At 48.4% G+C, this 4,404-nt stretch overlaps 1 pseudogene; it reads right to left on the bottom strand.

Moving 5' to 3' along the window:
- Window positions 1–1,074: 1,074 nt before the first annotated feature.
- LOC139832040 (uncharacterized) lies at window positions 1,075–4,404 on the bottom strand (annotated as a pseudogene).

Genomic DNA, 4,404 nt, shown 5'->3' with positions numbered 1-4,404 from the left:
ACTTTCTTCCCGCCACTTTCTTCCCGCCTCTTTCTTCCCGCCACTTTCCTCCCGCCTCTTTCTTCCCGCCACTTTCTTCCCGCCTCTTTCTTCCCGCCTCCTGTCTTCCCGCTCACATTTTTCCCGCCATTTGTCACTACATATAGGTAGCCCGGCTTGGCCAGCATTATCACATCTCTACAATCTCTCATCACTCTCTCATGGCTTCCACCGCACCCACTCTAACCTACCAGCAGGTGGAGGAGCTTTGCGCCTCGAACTACCCTTGCCCACCGGGCTACCGCGTCCCTGCCGGCTGGAGCCTAAGCGCCGGCGGCGTGCCGGTCCCTCCCGTCCCTCAGGGTACTGCGCGCCGGGCGGCCATCACGAACCACTACTACCTCGACCTCACGCCAGAGCAGCGGATGAATCCCCGCTGGCATCCCGATAACCAGCATACTTGGGACGCCTTCTTCATCAATCGGCGTGAGAGGGCGCTCGCCAGGTATGAGGAGGACGGTGCGCCTCACGGAAACTTCCACGAGGCCGGCCGTCGGCTATGGTGGTACGGCCGGACTGCAGAGCGTCATGGACTACATCACGGCCGGCGATATCCCCCGCCTGCGCTACCCTCAGTTCGAGCCACGAGCGCCGCCCGACGACAGCGACGACAGCAGCGACGACGACGCCGGCAACTTAGAAGGCGACGACTACCAGTACAACGGCGGCGGCTATGAAGACTACGAGTATGCATATTATACGCCTAGGCAGGAGTATGACTAAATCACTCCAAATTTCATGTATGCAGGAGTATGACTTAGTCACTCCAAATTTCCTGTATGCAGGAGTATGACTTAGTCACTCCAAATTTCATGTATGCAGGAGTATGACTTAGTCACTCCAAATTTCCTGTATGCAGGAGTATGACTTAGTCACTCCAAATTTCCTGTATGCAGGAGTATGACTAAATCACTCCAAATTTCATGTATCATCAGTGGTATCTCGAATCATTCGAAAATGGACACCAAACACATCACGGGTAATATAATTCACATGATCCATTCAACAAAGTTTGGTACAATAAATTATTACACATCATTTCTTCCCTTGTGTCCCTGCTTGCTTACGATTGTGCCGTATCCATGGAGCATCCTCATCATTTAACTTAATGCTTGGGTCGGTGTTCACTTTGAAGGGCGGAATTTCAGCAAACATATTATAATCTTCTGACATGTCTGTCTTGTCCTCCACTCCCACGATGTTTCTTTTCCCTGAAAGAACAATGTGGCGCTTTGGATCATCGCATGATATACTGATCGTTTTCTTATCTTTCCGTTTCCTCGGTTTGCTACTCATGTCCTTCACATAGAAAACCTGAGCGACATCTTTCGCTAGGACGAATGGTTCGTCAAGGTAACCAAGATTGTTGAAATCCACCATTGTCATTCCGTATTGCTAGTCCACCTTTACCCCACCTCCTGTTAGCTTGAACCATTTGCACCGGAACAAAGGGACCTTAAAGGAGGGTCCATAGTCAAGTTTCCATATCTCCTCTATGTAACCATAATATGTGACCTTTTGCCCATTCTCGGTTGCTGCATCAAAGCGGACACCACTGTTTTGGTTGGTGCTCTTTTTATCTTGGGCGATCGTGTAAAATGTATTCCCATTTATCTCGTACCCTTGGAAAGTCGTTATAGTCGAAGATGGTGTCTTGGCCAACATGTACAGCTGATCTACAACATCATTGTCATTCAATAAATGTTTTCTCAACCAACTGCCGAAAGTCTCCATGTGGGCCTTCCTAATCCAGGATTCAGGCTTCCCCGGGTTGTCCGAGCGTAAAATATTCTTGTGTTTCTCAAAGTACGGAGCCACCAAGCTGGAATTGGTCAGTACAGTGTGGTGTGCTTCAGTCAGAGAATGGCCGTCCATACATATCGTTGATTTCCTTCCGATCGTGCCTTTTCCACTTAGTCTCCCCTCGTGCCGCGATCGAGGAAGACCAATGGGCTTAAGGTCAGGAACAAAGTCAACACAAAACTCAATTACCTCCTCATTTCCATAGCCCTTGGCGATGCTTCCTTCTGGCCTAGCACGGTTACGAACATATTTCTTTAATACTCCCATGAACCTCTCAAAGGGGAACATATTGTGTAGAAATACAGGACCGAGAATGGAAATCTCTTCGACTAGGTGAACCAGGAGGTGCGTCATAATATTGAAGAAGGATGGCGGGAACACCAACTCGAAACTAACAAGACATTGGATCACATCGTTCTGTAACCGTGGTAGAACTTCTGGATTGATTACCTTCTGAGAGATTGCATTGAGGAATGCACATAGCTTCACAATGGCTACTCGAACATTTTCCGGCAGGAGCCCCCTCAAAGCAATCGGAAGCAATTGCGTCATAATCACGTGGCAGTCGTGAGACTTCAGGTTTTGGAACTTTTTCTCCGCCATGTTTATTATTCCCTTTATATTGGACGAGAATCCAGACGGGACCTTCATACTGCTCAGGCATTCAAAAAAGATGACCTTCTCTTCTTTGGTCAGAGCGTAGCTGGCACGACCTTGAAACCATTCCGGATGCCGGTCATCAGGGTCTTTCAAACGTTGCTGGTCCTGCCGTGCTTCCTTTGTATCATTTGTCTTCCCATACACGCCCAAGAAGCTTAGGAGGTTCACGCAAATATTCTTCGTCACGTGCATCACGTCGATTGCAGAGCGGACTTCTAGGACTTTCCAATATTCTAGCTCCCAGAATATAGATTTCTTCTTCCACATGGCTGCGTGCCCGTCAGCTCCCTTCGGAACTGATTGTCCGCCAGGACCCTTTCCAAAGATGACTTTCAAATCCTTGACCATATCAAATACCTCAGCACCAGTGCGTTCTGCAGGCTTCGGCCGGTGATCTGCCTTGCCGTTGTAATGCTTGCCTTTCTTTCTTACTGGATGAATTTTCGGAAGAAATCGACGATGCCCAAGGTACACGTTCTTCTTACAATTTGGCAAATGTACACTTTCAGTCTCATGTAAGCAGTGCGTGCATGCATTGTATCCCTTATTTGACAGTCCCCAAAGGTTACTAAGAGCAGGCCAATCGTTGATGGTTACGAAAAGCAACGCTCGTAGGTTAAATTCCTCTTCTTTGTGCTCATCCCACACACGGACACCAGGTCTGCCCCACAGCTGTAAAAGTTCATCAACTAAAGGCCTTAGGTACACATCGATGTCGTTGCCGGGTTGCTTCGGACCTTGGATGAGCACTGGCATCATAATGAACTTCCGCTTCATGCACAACCAAGGAGGAAGGTTGTAGATGCATAGAGTCACGGGCCAGGTGCTATGGCTGGAGCTCTGCTCGCCAAAAGGATTCATGCCATCTGTACTTAGACCAAATCTTATGTTCCTTGCGTCAGCTGCAAAATCTTTGAACTCTCTGTCGATCTTTCTCCATTGCGTTCCATCTGCGGGGTGTCTCAACTCCCCGTCCGACTTACGGTCCTCTTTGTGCCATCGCAACAACTTGGCATGCTCTTTGTTCCTGAACAGACGTTTCAACCGTGGTATTATAGGAGCATACCACATCACCTTGGCGGGAACCCTCTTCCTGGGTTTCTCGCCCTCAACATCGTCACCAGGGTCATCGCCTCTGATCTTATAACGCAATGCAGTGCATACCGGGCATTCATTCAAATTCTCGTATTCACCGCGGTAGAGGATGCAGTCGTTGATGCATGCATGTATCTTCAGAACCTCTAAACCTAGAGGGCAGACAACCTTCTTTGCTTCGTACGTACTGGCGGGCAACTCGTTATTCTTTGGAAACATATTCTTCAACATTTTCAGCAAGTTTTCAAATGCCGAGTCAGCTACACCTGCCTGTGCCTTCCATTTCAGCAAATCCAGTGTGCAGCCCAGCTTTTTCAGACCATCATCGCATCCGGGGTACAACGACTTTCTGTGATCCTCTAACATGCGATCCAAATTCTCCCTCTCCTTTTCAGTTTCGCAGCGTCTCCGTGCATCAGCAATGGTCCGACCAAGATCATCAACGGTCTCATCACGTGCCTCTTCTTCACCTTCACCTTCCCCTTCACCTTCCCCTTCACCTTCAGCATCCTCCATGAAAGTATCACCGAAATGAGCAAGATAGCTTTCATCGATGAAATCATCCCCTTCTTCATCTTCTTCAATTATAACCCCTCTTTCTCCATGCTTGGTCCAACAATTATAGCTTGGCATGAAACCGTGCCGAAGCAGGTGCAGGTGAACTTCTCTTGAGGAAGAGTAACCCTTCTGATTCTTACAGTCAACACATGGACAGATAACAAAACCCTTCTGCTTGTTCGCATTAGCCACTACGAGGAAATCTTTCAAACCCGTAGTGAACTCGCGGGAGAGTCGGTTACCGTACAT

Source organism: Lolium perenne, chromosome 6, assembly GCF_019359855.2.
Source record: "Lolium perenne isolate Kyuss_39 chromosome 6, Kyuss_2.0, whole genome shotgun sequence".
Lineage (NCBI taxonomy): Eukaryota > Viridiplantae > Streptophyta > Magnoliopsida > Poales > Poaceae > Lolium > Lolium perenne.
This window is presented reverse-complemented; position numbering and strand designations above follow the sequence as displayed.